This window comes from Marmota marmota, unplaced genomic scaffold, assembly GCF_001458135.2.
Source record: "Marmota marmota marmota unplaced genomic scaffold, marMar, whole genome shotgun sequence".
Taxonomy (NCBI): Eukaryota; Metazoa; Chordata; class Mammalia; order Rodentia; family Sciuridae; genus Marmota; species Marmota marmota.
Genome location: NW_026000037.1, coordinates 34,151,230 through 34,175,779, shown reverse-complemented (window position 1 = coordinate 34,175,779; position 24,550 = coordinate 34,151,230).

The window sequence follows — 24,550 nt, the reverse complement described above, 5'->3', positions numbered from 1 at the left end:
GCACTGTCAATCCCTCTTCCTACAGTCTATACTCTTCTTGGCTATGGAAACCAAGCATTAACAGTCAGTCCTGGCTATTTTCTAGATCAGCTTTTTTATTGCTTCTCTTTACCTTTCTGATTTGGCACTTTCTCCCCTGCCCCCATATTTATATGGCCTCTGGAATTGAACTTGTTGATACAGCAATTACAATCCATCAGTTTCTTTGAGTATGTGTGGTCCAGCTTTAAAAGAATTTGTCAATCTCTCTCTTTGAATGGACATGCTGGTATATCATAGACTAGGAGACCTTTCTCTTGGACTAATGGGCTGGACCATCAATCATTCCAAGCATAGTTATGTTCAGAAACAGCAGCACTTAACATTGTTTGTTGAGTGAATTCATGCAATTATGAAGCCAGGAAAGCATGTCTCCTGAGTTTCAGCAACTAGCAAGCTTGTACACTTTTCTGTACTATGCTATGCCCTAATTTATCTATGTAGCATGTTCCCTTGGAGTTTTTACATTCCTCCCAAATCAAAGCAGTATTTTATTACATGTGAGTTTATATTGCTCCAATGAAAGCAACTGAGAAGAACAATTTAAAGGATAAAAGATTTGGGATCACAGTTTCAAAAAATTCAGTCCATGGTCAGATGACTCTAAGAAACATCAAAGGGGAAGGGCCTGGTGGAAGAAAACTTCCCAGGTAATGGCAGCTAGGAAAGAGAGAGAGAGAGAGAGAGAGAGGAAGGAAAGGACCAAGGACAGATATTGTCCCCAAGATCATACCCTCAGTAACCTACTTCCTCCAGCCACATGCTAACTATCTACAGTTAACACTGTAATCCATTCATATCATTTATCCATCAAATGGATTAATCCACTGGTGAGACTATGGTTGAAGGGAAAATGAGGAACAAGAGACAGGTAAGTGAGAAATGAAAGATGGAGAGCAGGCAGAGATACACATGAGAGTTTATTTGTCAGAGCTGACAAAGGCCATCTCTCTATATAGCAGAGAGAGAGGCAAAACTGGCTTGGGTGCCAGGACTTTTATGGGGCAGGCTCAGAAATCAGAGCCCAGTGGGACCTAATGCTGGTGGTTAGGGGTTGGGTTTGTATGAGGGAGTGGTGAGCCTTTCTCAGAAATACCCTTGGGTGGGAAAGGGAAATTTTTTTCCTTAAAATGGCAGCTGTCATTTAAGATGGCCATTCAGATGCTAAGCAAGGACCTTATAAGAGTCCTCAGGATCAAATCATTTCCTGAAAGCCTCATCTCTGAAACTTGTCCCTTTAGAGACAATGCTTTCAACATATGGGCTTTGGAGGGAACATTGCAGATCTAAACCATTATACTGCACAATCAAAAGTTAATGCTTGTGTCAGTAGGAGCATTTTCTCAGAATTTCTGGCCATTTTAACTACAATGATCACTAGGAATCAATAACAGTACTCCTAAGTACTACTTTTGTACTCTCAAGAACTCTAACATTATGTTCTCCAATACAGTAGGCACAGGCCAATGGAGAAATTGATATGTGACTAGCCTGAAATGAGCTATGTTGTTAATGAAAGTATACACTGAACTTCAAAGAGTTTCCTATGTTTATATATGAATACACCACCAGTGAAACTCCACATCATGTACAGCCACAGGAATGGGATCCTAATTAGATTAAGTATACTCCATGTATATATGTCAAAAATACATTCTACCATCATGTATATCTAAAAAGAATAAATAAAAAATTTAAAATATCAAAAAATCAAGAGAAATAAAATAAAAAAATGTAAACGACCTCATTAATATTTATGTTATTACATTTTGAAAAAAAATGGGTACATTCAGTAAAATGCATTATTGAAATCAATTTCACCTGATTTCTTTTACTCCTTTGAATGTATCCAGAAAATTTAAATTACATTATGTTTGCATTTGTGGCTCCCATATGTCTAGTAAAAAACATTTCTTTGAAATCTCAATGACCCTTTAGACAGCTTCTGAGTTTACACAGTGCATCTTATTAGCTGAGTGACCTTATACAGGTTACCTAGTTTCTCTAGTCCTCTGTTACCTAATCTGCCCAGTACTACTATTTTCTAAGTTTTATGTAAGAATTGCATGCTTTCATATTCCCAGTAATGAACTATATTTCTCAATGATATTTTTTATCACACCAACATCCTCACTCACTGAAACCCAGATGCAGTCACAACCCAGAGATGATTGATAATGTCTCCATTCCTCCTCTTCAGAAAAAAGACAACTCACCCTAACTGAAAATGCATTTGAAATTTTTATTCTTTCTACTTTTCCTGCCCTTTTAATATAGAGATCATTTACATATTCCTCCAAACATGAAAATTGGATATATTCCAGTTTACTCAAATTGCCAGTCAATCAATAGCCAATGACCAGATGACTAAACCAAAATGATGGAAACAAGTATGTTGAGAAAGTATAGATTAAACTGAAATCAATTGATCAATTAAGTACTTTCAGCATCTTTATGCAGTAGCATTTCAAATAAGTCAATAGAAACAAATTAACACTCTAAAATTAGTAAATTCACATTCAAAATAAACTTTTATAATAGGAAAAGAAGAACTTAAATTATCACTATTTGCAGATGATATGATTCTATACCTAGCAGACCCAAAAGGCTCTACAAAGAAACTATTAGAGCTAATAAATGAATTCAGCAAAGTGGCAGNTGATGTGATTCTGCAATCTGTGTATTGGGTGAAGGTGGGAGTTCATAACCCATTTGAATCAAAGTGTGGAATATGATATGTCAAGAAATTTGTAATGTTTTGAACAACCCACAATAAAAAATTAAAAAAAAATAAATAAAATAAATTTTTATGATTGTATACTATTTTATGTTCTGTTTACGACATCAAAAATGTCATTTTTTATCTGTTGACAAGGACTAATTTTAGGATAAACTATAGTTAAGCACCCGACAATAATAACTTAAATATATTTATGATCTTATTCATGTGGTGATTTTCTCTTCACCAGAAGTCTTCTCATCTGTATTACTCTAAGGAAAATTTCATACTTTTTGATAAGTGCTGTCAATTATGATGTTTGATATTAAAATCTGGGAAGAAAATGTGTGATATTTTGCATTTTTATAGGTTTATTCACATCAACAGGAAAATTAAATTACCATAAGCACACATACATGCTAAAAATTTATTTAGGAAACACCTGGAAAATAGAACCCATATGTCCATACTCTTTAAAATGGACTCTAGTTAATTACCCATTAGTAGCAAAATTTTGACTTTTGTTGCAAGGTTATATTGGTGAGAAATGGGGCACAGGGAGGTATAGTGTAGATTTAAAAAAAAAAACAGAGACTTACTCTTTTTCTTTATACTTTTAAAAATTATATTTATTGCTTAAAGAGATAAGACTAGAAGTGAATACCTCCATATCCTAATCCCTTGTAGGTTGTAGGATTCTAATTCCTTTATTCTGGTACTTGCTATAATGTGTGTTCATGTGGTAGGGAACTGAATTAATTGACATTGTTTTGTAGTGAAACAATTGCAAGGCTATTCAGCTAATACGGTTATCTCTATGTATTTATTGGAGATGGTCTCTGTGTTTTATTCAGTTGCAGGCAGTTATTATGGGAACAATAATTTAATGTACAAAACCTCCCTATTTAAATAAAAATGCAGTAATTTGACCTTTCAAAGACATCTATGAACTTTTCAGGAGTTGTAGTTTGATAAACAATGCATGGCTATATGGTTTGCATATGGTTGAAGAGTGAAGAAAAAAAATCCCCTTTCTAGTGCAAAACTCAAGATGTTAAATGAGCTTAAAATACAAAGCCACTACTAGATTACTGACCAAAGGAGAAAACTGACAAAAAAAAAATCTCTCTTTCAATGTTCTCCCAATACAGGTAAATTGAGAGGGGTGTATGAGTACACGTGATAGTTCAGAGCTTTCAAATAATGAAGAAATAGATCCAGATTTTTTTCCATATTAAAGAATGTGATTAATACTACTGAAAGCACGCTGGGTACCTCTGTATTGCCTGATATCAATCATGAAATACCCAAAGACTCCAAAGACTCTTCTAGCAGTATTTTCAACCCATAAGAAACTATCAAGTAATGGACTTTCCTGAGAGAACCTGTCCTCATGTGATTTTCAACTTTGTCTCAATACCTAATAGATCTGAATGCTTATCGGATCTGATCCAAACTGCCAAGAGCTCTGAATTCTGCCCATGTGTCACTAGGTTATTGGTTCAAGACTATACTGAAACAAAGAACAAGAGACAAAATCAGTTGGAAATATTTTTCAACTTTCTATTCCTATATTCACTGTCTATTGGACAGCCAGTTATATACTTGGAAACTGATTTCAAGTTGAACCTCAAGTTTCAAGTGAATTCCCTTCCCTCAGAAATTAGTTACAAAAAAAATATTGTTTGAGCTCCTTTTATGTTACTCATTCATCTCCTCTTTTCTGTCTTCTCCTACCTTACCTTTGCCCCTCCCCTTACATTTTCTCTGATCCAGTGCCCTTGGTGTAAAAGAGGTGCCAGAATTAACACACAAAATATACAAGATACAAGATATTTATCTATTTAGACTGTTTGGTTGAAGGAAAAGATAGGGAACTTACATAAAATTTAAACAGGGTTTTGCATGAAGTATGCCATTTATATTTTCAGAATTAAAGGACTTCTTTATTATAATGCTCTTTCATCTCACCTTGTGTCATTAAAATATAGGACATTGGCAGTAAAACTAAAAGTAAATATGCACATATTTTTATCCATGCAGGGAAGCTATAAATCTCCCTCACTGATAACAGCTGTACTACAGTTATCATTTGAATAGTGCAGCTGCCACAACAATATCAAATTTTATAGTTAAAAAGTAGTCAAAACTTTAATGCTACAGTGGAGGTAGATATATATTGCACTATAAATAAGCATTGACTAATGAAGAAATGAAGAATGTTTATTTTTTTTCTTAGACATACCACTGAATACCATATATCTCATGCACTGTAATCTGTCATGATAGAACTCATTATACTTGGGTATCTATAATACAAAACTCTGACTTATACAATTAAGCTGGCTTTCATTGAGACACATGGGAACTTGAAAACCCCTGGCTTGAGAAGAAAACTACCTCTATTTCAAAAAATAAATAAATAAAAGCATTCCACTTCCTGCTTCAGAATATTGCCTAATGGAACTTTGGAAGGATCTGGTGCTGTTTTCTTCCATATATTTTTAAACTTGTGGGTTTGATTGGCAAAAGTGAGAGTTATGTGCAATTTGGGGAAACTCAAGTTGGCCAATGTTTAAACCTAAAATGACTGGCTCCAAAGCATGCTTATTCAGAGCCATGCGATCCCCATCTAAAGATGGCATCAGGAGGATTCTCCCGCTTTTCCCTCAAGGCTTTGTGGGATGTGGTTTCTGGGCTGGACACTAAGTTGCCAATATAAAAGCTTAGCTTTCTACACACATTTTGAAAAAGCCAGCTTCCAGCTTCCTAAAAGGACTGTGAATAAATATACAAAAAAAAAAAAAAAAGAAAGAAACGTTTTTAGGTAAATTTTTGAAAAGTCAGTGTTATTTCTATTTTCATCTGTCAGTTAATATTAAAGTTTAAGTAACATACAAAACAATGGGCTTCTACATCCCATTTTGGGGATCCTTTCATCAATGAGTATTGAGATTCCACTAACGGAGACCCCACACCTGAGAATGCATTTTACATGTGTGTATGGGTGCATGTCATATCTTACTTAGCCAGAAATCACGTGGCAATACTGAAGTGGCATTCTTCCTTCATGCCATAGTTGGTGCATTTGAGATTGGGGAAGACACTTGCAGTATAGTACCCCTGACATGTAGCTTGAAACTTTCGCTTGTGATATCATTGTCTAAGAATATAGACTGATCAGCTCCACTGCTGATGGAACTTTGTCTAATAGAAAAAAATGTAGGACCTACCACAAACTCACTATAAGTGAAGTTTTATTTCTGGGTAAGTTGTCAATTCACCATTGAGATACATAGGGTTAAGAAAACCATGCAGAAACAAAGCATTGCATAGATTCATTTCATACATCAGATCCCTTCAGTAACGTTTGTCCAAAGGAAGCAACTAGAAATGTCAATCATGTTGGGTACATTGCAGTAAAAACAATTAGTAAATGGGTCTAATTTCAAGTTCAATCATTGTTCATTTAAATCGTCAAGGAATGTTTATTGGAACATTGAGCATAAGTCATTTTAACAAATATTTTCTCACAGGTTCAGACTCCCAAATATATAGTATTGTATAGTCTTTGTTTCAGTCAGCTTTTTGTCACGATTACCAAAAGAGCCAATAAGAAAAGTTAGAGAAGGTAAAGTTTGTTTCAGAGGTCTCAGTCCATAGATGAGACCTGACTCCCTACCTCTGAGCCCAAGGTGAGGCAGAACATCATGGCAGAAGAGCATGGCAAAGGAAAGCAGCTCAGGAAATGGCAAACAAGAAGCAGAAAGAGCTCCACTCACCAGCGACAAAGTATAAACCCAGAAGGCCTAGGCCCAGTGAACCTCTCTCCTCTAGCCACACTGGCCTACATACCACCCAGTTAATCCATTCAAATAGATCAACGCGCTGATTGGTTTAAGACTCTCATAATCCCATCATTTCACCTCTAGACTTTGTGGCATTGTCTCACCTGAGCTTTTGGAGGGCAGCATAACATTCATTTATATATAAATAATGTACAGAGTTTCCTCAAATCACACAAGAGATGTAAAAGATATTTACATATCCATTCATAACGAAAGAAAGTGTCAAAAGTACAAAGTGCTTGACTGGGGTTGTGGCTCAGTGGTAGAGTGCTTGCCTAGTAAGTGTGGGGCCCTGGGTTTGATCCTTAGCACCACATAAAAATTTTAAAAAAAAGGTATTATGTCCAAATACAATTAAAAATAAATATTAAAAAAAAAGTACAAAGTACTGCTGATTCTCAGGGAAGAAATGATTGATTTAAAGAACATCAGGTCATTTTGCTAGCAGTGTCAATAAGCTCTCACTTGTTTGTCATCACCACCATATGAAGGGGAATTATATATTCCCCATTTTGGAAATGGAAAATTGAGGGTCATTTTTGCCACTTGAAATATGGAAGGACTTGAAGATAAATGGGTATTCAATAAAGAGATTGTGGAGGTGTTTCATTCATAGAGATAATCATGAACACAGGACCAAAATCATCAAAACATCCAGCATGTTTGAGCATAAATGAAAGGTATTGTGCCTGGTGCATAGGAGATGTTACACTACAGAGAGAAAAGAGACGGACAAAGGTGACATGGTAAAACCCCAGACTGACTTTTATCTGTTGATACATTTGAAAGCAGAGTCACTGTGTCAAGAGAAAAATAACTGATTTGGGAGGAGAAAGTAAGAATGGTGTCAGCAAATATAATTTGATGAATTGCAAAATGTGTTTGCTTCTCCTGTTTTGTTCCTGAGCAGTGTTGCTACTGTGTTTCAATTGAATTCTTTAAGAAATGAGCCATTTGAAAAAGAAATGCTTTTACTTGTATGTTTATGTGTATTATTTACACACATGCATACATACATATGCACATCTATTATCTTAATTCTGGGATGGGGGGTGGCCCTTCTTTGAGCCAGAGCATTCAGTCCCACAGAGCAGAATAGATAAATGATTGTGAGTGTCTCTGTGCCGTCCTAAGATAATAAGCACCTTTGAAGGACCATTCATTTTTTGAAGCCCCAGAGGGACCATGTACTGCCTAGAGACAATAATATCCCCACATATCCCCAGGATACCTGGGAGAATCTGACAAACTTTCAAAAATACTGTTGAGAGTTTTAGATAAAAAGGAGCAATAAACAACAAATCTACAGAGAGAAGTGCTCTCTGCAATCTCCTAAGCAAGACTGGGTACAGGAAGACGTTTGCTCTCTGTATTTTGGTAATTTAACAGTCAATGGGATCTTAATTCTGAAATCAGTCTGACGTTCCATGGACCAAAATGACCATGTAGAAATAACCTCAGAGCTTCTGTGGAGATAAGAATGAGGAGAGAAGGCTCTGTGTTGTGAGGAGTGAGAGTTGGGAGGGTGGGGGACAGGGAGCCATTCCCCAACAGCATAACCTAGTAAATCATCTAGTTGTGAAAATAAAAAGAACTTACCCCCAGTGTCAGAGATCTAGATGTGATAAATAATTCCATTCCCCAACTTGCTTTTATGAGACACATCATGGCATGGCAGCAAATACATCCAATAACTACTGCCAGATAGTGACAAATCTCAGATTCCTTTTGTCACATTACAGTCTATGTTGCTAGTTTCATATTTACAAGCAAATTGTTACCTCCAAATATGAAACACTGGCATTTAGAGAAATACAGAAATTACTCACTTCCCTGGAATTCTGCATGACAAATTAGTACTATGCTTTAACTCTAATAAATGTAACTGTAACAGAGTTTTCATAAACATTCTTGAGATGTCTTCTGGAGTAGCTTTATTTTGGCACCCTACTTTTCCTGCTCAAACAAATGAAAAGGTTGGCTGATATTGTCAAAATACAGCCCTTCTGGTGATCCAAGAGCCATTTATTAAAATAATGTATTGATGTAGTGTCATAAAACACAAAATCATATTTCTGTGGGAAAGCCCTATTACCCAAAGTCAAGATTATTTTATTTTAACAGAAAAATTATTACAATTGTGGATTATGAAAGTTAGATGATGTTGTTTTGACCTTGGCCCTTCAGAGGCAAACCAGGCAGTTTTTAATACACTGTAATATGTTATGTAAGGGAGATATTTGTATAATTAGCAAGGCTTATCTTTGTAGAAATGTATTAATTGAAAGTAGATTCTGGATCTCTTTGGATTCAAAATAACTAACTTAATAAAAATACATACATGATATCTCTAGTTGTAGATCGACTTTACATAGCATATAGCAAAGTGTGACAACCAAACACACACACACACACACACACACACACACACACTTGAACTCCTCCTGCAGGCCAGAGCTCTCCAGAGCTGACCATTTTCCTGACATCGTCTTAATCTTGTCCTTTGTCACAGCATTGCACTTTTTACTCTAAAGGTTTCTGCACTAAAAAGTGGGGAGGTGAAGCCACAGTTCAATTCAATTTATTTTTATATTGCCTCTCATACAAAGTCTCTCAAAACACTTTACAGTAAGAGATAAAATAATCATATAACACTTGCCCATACTCAGAACAACTGCGATCATCCAGACAGCAAAGGGGTGCAGATGTGCGCAGTCATGGGTCAAAGTCCCCAATGAGGCACCCCTCATTTAGAAGCCATATAAATGAACATTTCAGCAGAGTGACGTGGTCATATAATATCACTCACAGAGCCCTGCCTTCTCAAGGGACAAGTGAGAGGCTTCATTTTTCTATTCAAATAAAGCCTTCTCTCTCTCATAAACCTGTGGTGATCTCAACTGATGACGAGTTTCCTCTCATATGCAAAACTAAAGAGCCAAAGCACAGGAACATGTTTTCTTTCTATTGTTGCCAATTACTTAATCACACATGATTTATGGCTTCCTGGAAAGCAGCTATACAGGGGCACCTCTTTTCATTGTCTGTATTCCATATTTTGGCCCCAAGAGGTACAGGAGAAAGGCTGATGGAAAGACTAAAGTAGATGGTATTTCTTTAGTCAACCTATAGTGTAGAAAAAGAAAAAGAAAAAAAAAGAACAATGCTTACACTTGGAAATTGAAAACTCACAGTGAATCAATGGCACTCTATGGCAGGAAGAAGGAATAAGGATAGGGGCTGAGGGAGAAAGAATTTTTTCTAGATAAAAGCAGCCCAAATTAAACAATAATTCCCACCAAAAAAAAAAAAACTAAAGAGATACTAATGGATAGAAATGATTATGAGGAGGCCAACCCTGTAAAAGGGAAATTAAGTAAGGAAATTGTAGGGAATTTGATGTAAGGAAATTGAAGATGTTACTGTTCTCTGAGTGTGATAGAGTTATCCAGTATAAGCAGAAAGTATAGTCAGCATTTGAAAGCTACTATGTTTGCAAATATTGTTCTTTTACAGAACAAATATCAATTTAAAATGATTAAGCCCCAGAGAAAGTAATTCTTGATAAAGAAGTTTCCCTTTCATCCCGAATCCACTCTCATCACATAGTTTTTCAACTATGGAGACAAAACCTTCTTTGTCCAAAGACATATTTTTATTCAAAAAGCTCAAAAATTGAAATCAACCTAAGGACTAGAAAAATTCATACTATTCCTATCAGTCAATAGTCCAAACGCATTTGTTTGGGAAGCATGTTTGTAGAAAGAGGTGAACCATTTTTCCATTTAATCCTCAACTCTCTGCATCAAGCCACATCTTCATAATACATAACAACAAACTGGAATGTATTGTAACTCATTTTTTGACCTTTTAATATTTCTGTCACTGATTGTCAGAGTTGAGAACTACTCTCTATCCTGAGGTGATGGATTATTTAATTAACCATTGACCTTTTCCCAACATTTGTTGACAATGAGCACAGTCCCATGAAAGCTGCCCGCTTTGGATATTGGTCAATTCTATGTTGTTTATCAATCAGACAATACCAGCTTTGGAACTTAGATCAAATAACTAGAATTACTATGCCATTTATTTGCCTAAACCTAATTTTCAAATGAATTCGTGTATGTTTTCTTTTTAATTATCTATCAGAGAAGAGCAATAAGTATTGTACCTTTTAAAAAATAAATTCTGTGTCAAATGCATGTCTAATGGAAATTAAATAAGTCAACCTGTAGAAAAAAAAAATCACATTATCTATTTACAAATCTTTTAGAAAAAAAAAATTTCAGCAACCAGTTACCAATGCCACAAATGTCTCTAGGCCCCCAGTTGAATCCAATTTTTTCTAAAGGATAAGATCCTCCAGAGGACTGAGGCAGAACCTTTTGACGTGTTCTTCTAAACTTTGTAAGTTTCATTTATTCTGTATTTTTTCCAAGGATTTATTTTCTTTATAGAAGGTCAGAAAAATTGTACTAGACTTTAGCTAATTATATAGTAAACATAGAAACTTCTATTTGCATGACTGACTGTTTCTGTATTTGTGGTAAATTACAGCATCTGTACCTCTCCCCCTGGTAGTCTATCACTTACCCACATTTTTAGAAAGACTTTCTATCTTCAGTGTGGAGTGAGGTGTAGAGAGATGTGAGTGGGGATTCCACTGAGAAGGTGCCAGTTCTGCATATTCTTTTGCTCCAACATCAAGTAATGTGGTGTTTTAGGGAAGGTGGAATATTTTCAGAGAATCCGTTATTGCTTCTGTCAGCATTATTGCTGTGTGTTTGGTTCCCAAACATATTATTTAAAGGGATTTGGAACCAGGCAGTTTTGAGCTAAGGGCCTTGATTCTTTTCTTTTCTGGGTGATGCTGTGCACATCATTTATCTTCATGGTGCCTCTATTTCCTCATCTATAAAATGGAAAGGAACATACTCTTTGTCTTGCTGTGAAAATTGAGTGAGATAATACATGCAGAATATCTGACAGTAAAAAAATCTATTAAAATGAAGCTCTTTTAATATAGCAGTGAATTTTCCAGTTAATCATATGGACATGACTATTATCTCTGCAGAGTTGGATACAACATATTAGAGATGTTTCAGCAACAACTAAAGTCCATTTCTATTTCCCTGGAGTGTACAGTGTTTAAAGACTTGACATAATGGAAGTATATTGTCTTCATTAATTTATGTTAATTTTTAATGTTAGTGTGGCAGTATGGTATAAGATATACAGAAGCTTGTGTGTCTCTGTGTGTACACATATACTCAAATAAATGCATATGCATAGATATTGCAGGGTAAACAGTTTTGACCCCAAGAAAACAGATCTTCATTAAACCCTTAATGTAGGGCATAATATCAAGCATTAATTGTAAAAGTGTTAATTTTTTTGTTTGGCAAGTACAGAAAAAAAATTCTTAAAAGATGTTTTGAAATTAGTAAAATATAGTGCATGTATTGATTATAATTTTATAAAAATACATCTGAAATTAGAGTAAAGAGCTTTACACTCTTTACACTTAATTCATTGGAACAGGACACACAAGCTATACTTGTTTTTATGTGTATTTGTTAACTACACACTGCTTTGAGATCTATCCATTTCCCTTCAAAGCAAAGGAGCTTGCCTCCCTTATAATAGACCTATATGGGCATAGAATCAGATATCTAGATGGTTAAGTTGTACGTTTGATACATGGGGCGACGCTGATGTAATATTATGATGGATATCTATTAGCACGTATATCACCGAAACATAGACTCTCGAACATCTTTGACAAAGGCTGCCCTTTCGATGTCAGTGTCAATCCACACCAGAATCACAAGAATGAGCAAATGTGACAGCAGAGGGCTGTACCAATTATAGATGAAGGGATAGGATCCACTCCCTCCGTTTGATGTGATTTATTTGGCGGTCTTTCTGCATTTGTAGGCAGCAGATTGTAGCTGTTTATGAAGTGACAAATGGTACTCAATGACATTGAATGACTTCTCTAATCAATTTAACTTGTCTAAAAAGTGGTCATGAACTGTGGGGTTTGTCGAATGTCAGGGAATACAGACAAGATGGAACTTTTGCACTGAAAATATATAAATTCCACATACATACCTGAAAGAGGAAAAGCAAGACTAAATAAAGCTAGTTTGTTTTAATGATATTGCTTTCCAAACAATATTATAAAAACCAATATTTTAAAAGCTTTTCATTTAGATTTTTTTCAAAAAGTAATTTTTTTAATTAATTCAAGAGAGAATTTTTTCTTGTCCAGTTTTATTTGGTGTCGGGGGGTGATAATAAACAGACAAAATTTTTACAAACTAGGCTTGTTAGTGAAATCATTGAGGCTGCTGCTAGATAAAAAGCTTTTGGAGCTTATTTTTCAAGATATTGAAAGGTTTTAATTAGTGTTTAGCCCTTTTAAATAGAACTATTTTGATGATAAGTAATTATCAATGAACTCATTGAATATATTATAATATTTTAAAATTATCTGCTATGGATGAGTTAGATCACACAACCAGAAGTTCATTCCCTTAAACAGTGCGGAAATATTTGCACTTTAAAAGTGACATGTATTTCAAACAAGGGTTTTGTCTCACATGCAAACCTAGTATAATGGAATAACATCACGGGCTGGGTTAACCTTATACAAGTGTATTTACATATTTATTTCAATTTATTAGACACAGGTACTCTTTTACATACTTAATACAAACCACTACTGCTATAAGCCAAGAATGATTTTTTCCTATCTGTGTATTATTCAAATTTATTAAACAATATTTCACATTTGTTTGACACAATGTCAAACTCAGGACTCCTAAAGAACTGCTGCAGCTTTGGAACTGTTATGCTTTCTTGGACTTTAATCATTTTTGGCAAGGCTCCATTTCCTGTCAGAAAGTGAAACAGCTTTGGAATGTCATTTTCACGAAAGAAAACAGAGAGAATCCGAGAGGAAGTTCTCCTCCACTCCAGATCCCCTAAGATACTCAAACACGCTCACAGGAGGGCTGGAATACATCAAACATTAGCAGAGGGAAAAGGACACAATTTTCCCACATTAAAATACATGGATAAAGTTGAACTTCTGCTAAAAATAGTTCCCATGACTAATCCTATTAAGTTTAAAAAATTGGGCAGTATCCTCCTTGAAGCAGAATTACTCTCTGCCATCACACTCTGCTGTCCCCCCACCCCCAAGCACATCCAAAGCCAGCAGCCCCTCCATGTTAGGCCCTCATCTTTTCCTTTGTAATGACATTAGAGGAAAAGGGAGAAAAGAGATTGGACGGGCCTTTTATCCACATCTCAGATATCAAAGGCAACCAAAATTAAGATATAAATATCAAAATTATCTCAGAATACCAAAAATTCTAAAGCACAATATACTGTCCTTAGGAGATCTGCAATGTTTTCCCACTCACTCTTGGACTCACTCAGTGTCCCCAGGGAGCCATGATATTGCAGAAAGCAAACAAAGATTTCTCTAAGCTGTGCCACTTCGAGGCCTAAAAATGTTGGACGCACACATGGAAGAGCAAAATTAAAATCCTCTCCTCTTTTGGACTTGAAACGCCTGATTTCTGCCTCACATGACAACCATATTAACTGAATGTGGAGAAGGAAGGATGAAAAAGGGTCATTGAAAAAGACCAGCCAAACTGATAGGTTTTGAACCAAGTACATATGTCATTATCCAGAAGAGAGGAGGACATCAGAACTCTTCACAGCACTGCAGTTCACACCAGTAATCAATGCTACTTTGGTCTTTCAGAGGGGCAGATATGGGAATATAAAGGCGACTCTGCAGAAGGCATCATTAGGTACCATGATATTGGCATATGTTAGCTAAGTGATTAGCAATGGAGAGGTTCAGCTGCAGTGAAACCTAAACCCAGCTGATGCCATTAACACACGGATCTAATGAACCCCATAGACCACATTAAAGCAGAGAAAGCAAAATGACAATAGGAGAATGGCTTTTAATGAAACCATCAATCCAAAAATGGAGGGGGGATAAATGTCATCTTAGGATCTTTTGTGGAACCACTGGACCATCACTAGGTTGAAACACTAGTTTGAAAGAACAGGTAGGTAGCCCACCCTTAATTGCGGTGACATATCTTAGAAATGATTTTTTTTTTTTTTTAGCAAAGTGTTCCATCTTTCTAGTTTTGCATTAGAATGCAGAAAGCTGATGGACCAGCTAATTTAGAGTTTCCCACATTGCCACTATAGTGTGCAATGCTTAAAGATCTTTCGTTAAAGATGGAAATGTACCTGTTTGAGCTAATCTATAATTCGCAGGGTGGGTGTTTAAGCATTGGGTCTTATTCTGAATATTCTTCCTTGAGAACCTGTAACCTAGAACTCCATCAACATGTGGCTATGTCTGAAGCATTCTTCCATTTGCCTTGCATGAATTAAAAGTGCCAGCTTAACAGACACCAGAGCAATTGAGAGGGAAAGTTTTGAAGGTTAGCAAAGGAAAGTAACTCTCTCAGGTTGACAAGCAGTAAGTACAGAGGGGAGTTAGGAATGTGGGAGCCACAACCGCACTGGCTAGTTTAACTCCCAGTTCCTCTACTTTGTAATTGAAAGCTGTAATTTCTGTGTCTATGTTGAGCCAGAAGAAAAAGAAAGAATATAAGGAGTTAAGATAGACAAGGAATGTTTGAAAGTAGCAAAAAGTGTTTTATTCTTCCTCTTCAGAGTATCAACCCTATAATTCCCACAATGCTATACTTGATTAGTTGGTGAGTTCATGAGTTAGTTTTGGCTATGGCCTTCTATGGATATACATGTTTTGTCCTCTCCCTGAACCATCTGACAACAAATCTGAATCATTTTCCCCAGGGACCAGCTAGATCCAGAAGTCTCTATATTCAAACTTTCAGAAAATTTTTACCAAGTATGTATGTCAATAAACAGAATCATTAGCAAGGATAAACCATTAGTTTTTAAAGCAGGAACATTCTACATCTAACAGTGTTGCAATTTTATATGCTATTTATGAAAGGCTCCAAGCAATGGTACCCAATCTCAGAGAACTTTAGAATTCTACTTAAAGAACCAAATTACAATCAATATTTTTAAAATTTAAAATAAACAAAGGAATCGTCATTTTGTGACACAGAGGATAGGCTGAACTTAGCCCACTTGGAATCAAAACCTCTCAGATTCCTGTGAAAATATAAACCTATCTCCCTGGTCTCTGGGTTGCTAGTGGCAATTCAGGTTCTGTTCTAATTTTATTTGACCACTGACTAACTGGGCAACTGCTTACTTTGTCTTCCTTCAAAACTTCAAAACTTTCCCTCTCAATTGTTCTGGTGTCTGTTAAGCTGCTTTGGTTTCTTTCATGTGAGATGAAGATAGTAAGTATGTGGATCTCATAGGGTGTTGCAAAGACTAAATGAGAACATATGCACTAAGCCCTGGGAACTTTGTCTCACACACCCACAATTCTCAGTAAACATTAGCTATTGCAACTTGTGCTAGATATTATTTCAGAGGTTTATCATGTTATGGGAAACTCTCTTCCTTTCAGATTTATAGCAAGCAATCCCTCTTTTCTTGGGCCTATATGTATCCCAACTAATCTCTGGACAAATTTAACCATGAGGGTCTTTTTTCCTCAGATCTTCCCCAATTCCTCTGCACCAATAATGATTCTAAGTGTCCTTAAGAATTCACTAAAACTACCATCTTTTGTTCATCTCTGCTACTTGCTCTATCCTATCCTATTTCTCTTCTCTATGGGATTAATTTCTTTGCTCATCAACTGTGAACCTTGATGTTCCTAAATTCAACAGTCAGGCTTTGCAACCTAGGAGAAATTTTCCACAGTATAACCATGTCTGGTTATTGCCACCTGGGCCCACCAGTGGATGATGCCAACTGTACTCCTACTTTGCATGGTTGCTTTTGTGTTGGCTTCTCTATAAGCCCAGCACTGAGGTTTATACCCAGACTCTGAAGAATGCCTGTAGGGGGATAGTCACCAAAGAACAACTTGAACAAACAGCTTGCTGCAGCTCAAATGGTGAGGCATATAAAATGCATCATACATTAAATTTAATGTTGCCTCATTAGTCTTAATTAGATTCCTACATTACACCAAGATTATGGTTTTTCCCTGTTTATGTTTCTCCTAATATCAAGTCTAACCCCAGATAATACTTCAGTGTACTTTTAAAATCCTTGAATAAAAATGTCCAGTAATCTTTTAATATCAATAATATTCTTGATCTTAGAAAAAACAATAATCCCAAAAGGAAGACAAACTAAATTGTCAGGTTTCTGAGGAGTTTCATGTCATTTATAAAGCTTCTAATGAAGTCCTAGAATTTTACCTTTTTTAAAATCTGGAATAAACTTTTAAATGCAACCATTTATTTGCTAAGAAAAAGTAATTTGCCTATTATTTTCTTTATTTCCCTTTCTATCATTATGCATGATGTGTAATTTCTTTCAATAAAATAATGGTTGATTCCTTCTTCTTCCCATTTCATAGTTTAGTTTAATCCTTTTATTGGTATCTACCATGAAAACATATCACATTCAGTATCATCATGGCTATTAAAAAGGAAAGGGACTTGCTTAACCACAGAATGCAAATACTTTTGGATAGTAAATAGATGGAGGCCTGGAGGATTTATATACTTGTGAGGATCCTACAGGTAAAATGGATCTGTGACCAAAAGCCAGGCTTGTTGACCCACAGTTCACCACAGATCCAATGACTCCACAGTGTGCGTGATAAAATATTTTGCTGTCATGGTCCAGATGCACCTTGAAATGCCAACTCCCCAACCCCGATCCTGAGTTCACATCGTCGTGCAAATGCCATATTGGAATAGACCCTGTTGCTTGGCTCCATTTTTAGGAGGAATCTTACACTCATAAAAAGAGAAACCAATCAATTTCAATAGCAATCATATTTGTTAAGAAGCATTCTCATTCTTAGTCACTTTGTAGTGAAGGGGTTGGTGTTGTGAAAGTCCTGACAGGCTGCACTCATTCCTATCTGTGTACTAGTAATTCATGGATTTTAGTGATAAATTGAACAATGGATTGAAAGGAATTCAGTCTTGCTGTAGATTAAAAACTGCTTTTTCTTTTTGTTAAAAAAAAAAAAGACAAAATAATTCTTGTTTTCCTCCTTGTATTCCCATGTTCTCCAGGACTCCCTGGCGATTGCTGAGATGTGGCTAATGACACTCCATGGTGAAGTCTCATCTAGAAGGAAAACATCAAAATCTGTGGCATAAAGAATGAAGTAGTGAGACAGCAAAGAGAGAAGAACTTGTAACCAAACTATATTCTTGTGCAATTTGAAAACATTAATGTAGAATGGAAAAAGTTTAAAATCTGCCAGCTCCTTGAAACTGAGTGTGAGGAGTAGACAGTCATGGTGAAAGCTGGGAGGCTTTGGAAGGGGCAGCATCAGATCACAGCACATCTTAAGCCAAAAAGCTCATAGACAATATATAGTCGGTTCTGTAATCTATGTATTTTGGAGATGAAGATCTCTGCAAAACTAGCAGGGAGACCTTTATGTTCATCCAGGAATTACACCTTATTATCATGAGTCATTTTCCAACATCTTGTGCTAACTAGTCGTTAATTTAATGGTCCCTCATAACAGCCCCCTGGATACATATTCAAACCCTGCGGTTTCTTAAAAAAAAAAAAAAAAAACTACTTTCAAATCAATTTCAATATTTGCCAGTCAGAGAAACAAACAATATTTTTGTGAAGAAAAGTGCTGATTGCACAGTGAATATTTTGGTAAAATAATATAGAGACGGAAATGTATAGAAGATGAAGATGTGATGTAATTGCTCATGAATTTAAATTCTGTAATTCATGATATAACCATGGAATTTTTATCGTGCATATTCTAGAAGAATGCATGCTGTAAAAGGTTGAGCATTAACAATAAAGAGATACCTCTGCACCTATTAGAGTGGCCATAATCCAACACTGACAATACCAAACACTGTGAGGATGTGGAACAACAGGGACTCTCATTCATGCGGTGGAAATGCAAAACCTTTCAGATACTTTGGTACACAACTCAGCAGTTTCTTATGAAAACTAAACATACTCTTACTATATGACCCAGCAATAGCATTGCTTGGTATTTACCCAAAGGAGTTGAAAACCTCTGTACACATCAAATAAAACAAAAAACAAACAACAAAATTGAACATGATTATTTATAGCACTTTTATTCATAGTTGACAAAACTTAGAAGCAACCAAGATGTCCTTCTGTAGGTTAATGAATAAATAAACTGTCACATCCAGACAATAGAATATTGCTGTGTGTTAAAAAGAAATAAACTATCAAGTCATAAAAAGACATAGCGGAAATATAAATGCATGCTACGAAGCAAAAGAAGCCAATCTGAAAATGCTGTATGAATTCAATTTTATGATGTTCTGGAACAGGTAAAACTATGAACATAATAAAAATATCAGTGGTTTCCAAGGAGTGAGAAGAGGGAGGAAAGGAATAGGCAAAGGATAGACTTAGGACAGTGGAAAAACTGTGATACTATAATGATGAATATGTATAATTACATATTTGTCCAAACCCAAAAAATGTACAACATTGAGTGAAACCTAATGTAAATTATGAAGTTTGGGTGATAATGATGTGTCAGTGTAGGTTCATAAATCGTAACAAATGTACCACTGGTGGGGGAATGTTGGTAATTGAGAAGGCTATGCATGTGTAGGGGGAGAGACTATGCAGGAAATCTGCTCAATTTTGCTGTGATTTTAAACTGATCTAAAAAAAAAAATGAAGGCTTAAGAAAGGTTAAGCATTAAATACAAAAAGAAAAAAAATCCCATGAAGTTTTAACAAATTTATACTGAAAAACCCAATTCTGCAGTCATGCAATAAAATGGACAGTAGCTTCTACTATTAAACTTTTGAGTTAGTAACAAGCTATCAAACCACCCACAAAATGTCAAAATATACTGTACACCTCAGAGTTAGAGATGTATAACTCTTTGTGATTTATGGAAACATTATTTATAATGTATTTTCAGTTCATTTCTGTCCAGGGCTGCACCTTTTATAAACCTACTGATTAATATCAAACGGTGAACAAATCTGACAAGCAGGATTACCAATCTAACAAAACTGTTTATAGTGTGAATGAAAAAAAGCACACCATTTCCAGGCAGTGTACTTAATAATAAAATCCTGTTGTACTTAAGTGGTGAAGGGATTACTTAACTGTCAAAGTTCCTTTAACCGTTAAGAGGAACCATATTAAAGACACACTATTCATAAGCACCAGAAGAATATTTTATGCTAGCTTATTCATCATTATTTTATTTCTATATTTAAATATAGCATCACTGATGTGCAAAATAGTAAATTAAAGTATTCAAAAATTAATTTCCCCAAAGGCATTTTTATAGTGGAAAATAAACAGAAAGACTTAACTTTTTTCATATACAGATTTAAATTCACTTTATGAATATATATATATATATATATATATATATATATATATATATATATTAGAGATATCTGCAGCAGCAGGTTCATCGTAGCATCATTCACTAATAACCAAGATATGGAAGCATAAGTGCCCATTGATAGATGCATAAAGAAAATGTAGTGCATATATACAATAGAATATCATTCAGCCTTAAAAAGAAGGATACCCTGCCATTTGTGACAACACAGATGAACCTGGAAGACATTAAGCTGTATGAAATTAGCCAGACACACAAGAACAAGTACTGCATGATCTCACTTACATGTGGAATTTTAAAAAGTGTAGTTTATAAAGCCACAGAGTAGATTGATTATTAGGCTAGAAATAAGGAGATGTTGGCCAAAGAGTCTGAATGTCCAGGTAGGTGGGATGAATAAGTTCTGGAGGTCTAATGACTACAGTCAATGATACTGCATTACACACTTGAAATTTTCTATGAGAATTTATCTTAAATATTCTCAGCACACAATCATAGCTATGTGAAGTTAGAAATATGTTAATTAGGTTGATTATGGTAATGATTTCACTAGGTATACATATGCCAAAACATCATGTCACATGACTTAAATATATATAAGTTCTGTCAAGTATACTTCAATGAAGCTGGAAGAAAAGAAATGCATAAAATATATGTTCCTTACTTGATTTTAAATATCTTAAATATTTTGTTCTTATCTTTGTTTAAAAATGTTTGTCATCAGCTTTTATACACTAAGAATAAAGAGAATTTAATTCCACAAAAATTAAGTCTAATGAAACATCAACAATAAATGAAATAATTTATTTTATTGAAATCATTTCTTGCATAAAGACTACTTTGATAGATGAATTAAAAATATAATGAAACAATCCCCAAATTTTAAAACTATGAATTTCCCAAAACAGTAAGCAGAAACAATTAAACCAAAGATCTATCCCTGTGATGATTCTAAATTGTGTTTTTATTAGTGTAAGAAGGAACATCTCTAACCTTAATATTAGGATGATAATTTCCTTAAAATTATTTCTAACAGAATTGAATATTTCAGGTTTAGAAGAAATAACAAAGTTTAGAAAAAAAAACTTTACAAAATCCACATTATTTCCTATTTCAAATCTGCACAGTGATATCAAACCTGTTTATGGAAAGTATAAAAGAGAAAGTTTCTGAAGACTAATACATAAGAAACCAAAAAGTAGGACTAAAATAAAAATCCCAGGACACAATTTATTTCCCTCCAAAGTCACTAAAAATGACTATTGGCAATGAGTATAGACCTGTCCTACTGAAACAACCATTAAATAGACATAAACTGTCATTATCAATACTTTGAAACTGGAAACTATTCAAAAAACCAGAAGAATATATAATGAAAAAAGGGTCTGCTAAATTTTGATACTTAGAAAAAATCTCTGTCAGGTTGCTGGTTGGCCACTACAAGAACAAAGGAGAGACTTCAAGAATCACACATGATAAGAAATACTGTAAGAGTAGTTTGGAAAAGACCCAAACAAATGAAGAAGCATAGATCACAAAAAGTGACAACAGCAAACTCTGGAGGAGGAGGTGTATCTGATTTCCAGAGTTACCACATTATTAAAATCAAAATGTTCACTTTTCAAGAAAAAAAAAATTATTGGATATGCAAAGAAACAGGACATTGTGCCTTATTTGTAGAAGAATACTTGACAGAAACCATACCAGAAGAAGCCAAGACATTAGACATACTAGATAAACATTTAAGTCAATTCTATTAAGTACATACAAATAATTAAAGGAATTCATAGAAAAAATGACTAAAGAAAATCTGAAGAAAAATTTGTCAACAAATAGAGGTATCAAGACAGAACTGAAGATTATAAAATAGATTCAAATAAAAATTCTGGAGCTGAAAGTTGGGATAAATAAGATGAAAAAAAAATCACTAGGGTGAGTCAACAAAGGTTAGTGCAGGGACTGAAATTGAAAATTTAAAAGTTGAAATCATCCAAACTTAGGAAAAGAAAGAAAAAAATAATGAAGAAAAATTACCTGATTCTTGATGATGGGGTATCATCAAGCATATGCAATATGAGATTATGAAAAGGAGAAGAAAGGAAAGGGACAGAAATAAACTTTTTTTTTTAAGAAATAAAGATTGAAGATTGAAAACATCCTCAAACACTTACCTCACTATAACTAAGAGAAGCTCAAAGAGATCCACACACTGTGGTATATTATATTCACACTAGTTAAAGACAAAGAGAAACCCTCAAAAGCAGCAAGACATCTAGCTGTAACACATCATGTACAAAGGATGTGTTAATAAGATCAACAGTTAATTTCTCCTTTAGAATGATGGAAGCCAGAAAGCAGGGAGCTGCCACATTCAAAGTGCTGAAAGAAAAAAAAATCTGTCAATCTAAAATTTTATGTCTAGCAAAACAAATTAAGGGAAAAGACATTCTTAGATACACAGAAACCAAGAGAGTTCATCATTAGCAGATATTTCCTACAACAAATGCTTAAGGGAGCTCTTCTAGCTGAAATTAAAGAACACTATACAGAAAGACAAAGACAAACAAATAAATAAAAATACCAGTAAATGTAACCACATAAGTAAATACACATCCAATATTATGTTTTTATAGGCAGTGTCTCTTCTTTTCAAATATGACTTAGATATATATACATAATATACAAAATAATAATTCTAGATCCATATTAATGGTCACACCATGTATAAAACTGCGATGACAGTGTAATTTGTGACAACATAGCAGGGTGGGAAATAAAATTGTACAGGGAGATTTTGTATAATACAGAAGCTAAATTGTTACCATGTCAAACAGGTTGTTACCATCCCCTGATGGGATTAACTGAAAAAGTAACTGACAGTAGGTAGGGTGTGGCTGGAGGAGGTAGGTCATGGGGGCTTATCTTTGGAGTATATATTTGGTATCTGGTAAGTGCAGTCTCTCTGTCTCTGCTTTCTGATCATCCTGTGAGCTGCTTCTCTCTGCCACCCCTTCTGCCATGATGTTCTGCTTCATCTTGAGCCCTGAGGAATGGAGCAGGCTGTCCATGTACTGAGACCTCTGAAACTGTGAGTCCCCAGATAACTTTTCCTTCTCTAAAATTGTTCTTCTTAGGTCTTTCAGTCATAACAGTGACAAAGCTGACTAAAACAGCTAGTGTGTCTGTATTAATAGTAGGAGAAAAAAAAATAGACCTGAAGTCCGATAGTGTTATAAGAGACAAAGAAAGACTACTTCTCCATAGGGATGTCAATATATCAAGAAGACAAAACAACTGTGGGCATTTTTACAATATAGGAGAATTCATGAGACACAAATTTCTTTTTTAAAAATATACCATGACTTTAGCTACGACTTTCCTAAGGATGTCTCCTACTCTACCAACCTAAAAAAAAAATTGAAATGTTTCATTTCTATGGTCTGCAAAGGGAAGACCATTTGTAATAGCAGAATCCTTGATTTTTTTTATTGGCGTATAATTACATACAATAGTGGGATTTACTGTGTCATATTCATTCACGCACATAACATTACTTAATTTCATTCCACAGTACCTCTACTTTCCTGTTCTCCTCCCTCCCTCTGATCTTTTTCCTCCACATTGTTGGTCTCCTTTCCAGTTTCATGAGTTTTTTTGTTTTGATTTGGTTTGGTTTTTACTCTTTTTCTCTCGTTTTTCCATGAGCGAAAACACATGACCCTTGACTACTTCCTGAGTCTTGCTTATTTCGCTCAACTTAATGCTTTCAGTTCCATCCATTTTCCTGAAATTAACATACCTCTGATGTTCTTTAGGGCTAAATAAAATTTGTCTTAATTTCAATTTTGAACAAATAAGTAGTATTGACTATACATGAAATTTTATCTTGTGTATTAGAATTGGAGTGGAGAGAGGATCATCTTGCATGGATCTTCATTTTGGTAGTTCCCAATTCTAATTAAATTATCAACTGCTTCTTCAGAGCTAAAGGGCTGCAGGGCCCAGCATGCCTGTCACTTCTGTGGGTATAAGAGATCAGTGGACTCCAGAGAGAAAAAGTGGCTACTGAAAGCTGTTTGTCCACTAAGAAAACTATTAAATAATTCCCCCCACCTCTGAGAGTCAAACACCAACTTTTTGCTGTAAAGAAGATAAGCAGCGGAAAGGTTTGCATTTGTTGCACTAAAGGAGACCAGCATGCACCAGCAAAACACCACAACTGGCAGATGTGGACCATGTAGCCTTCCACAGGAGGGAGATTTCCACTGTAGAAAGCAGCAAGAAATTAAGCTGGGACCAAAGCATGAGGAATAAAATAAACTGGAAAATACATGCTCCTCGGAAATAAAGAGGTAGAAGGAGAAAGTGAGTCGAACACCCACAGTAAGCAGCTCCTTGGAAAACAGAATTGCATATGGAGAATGACA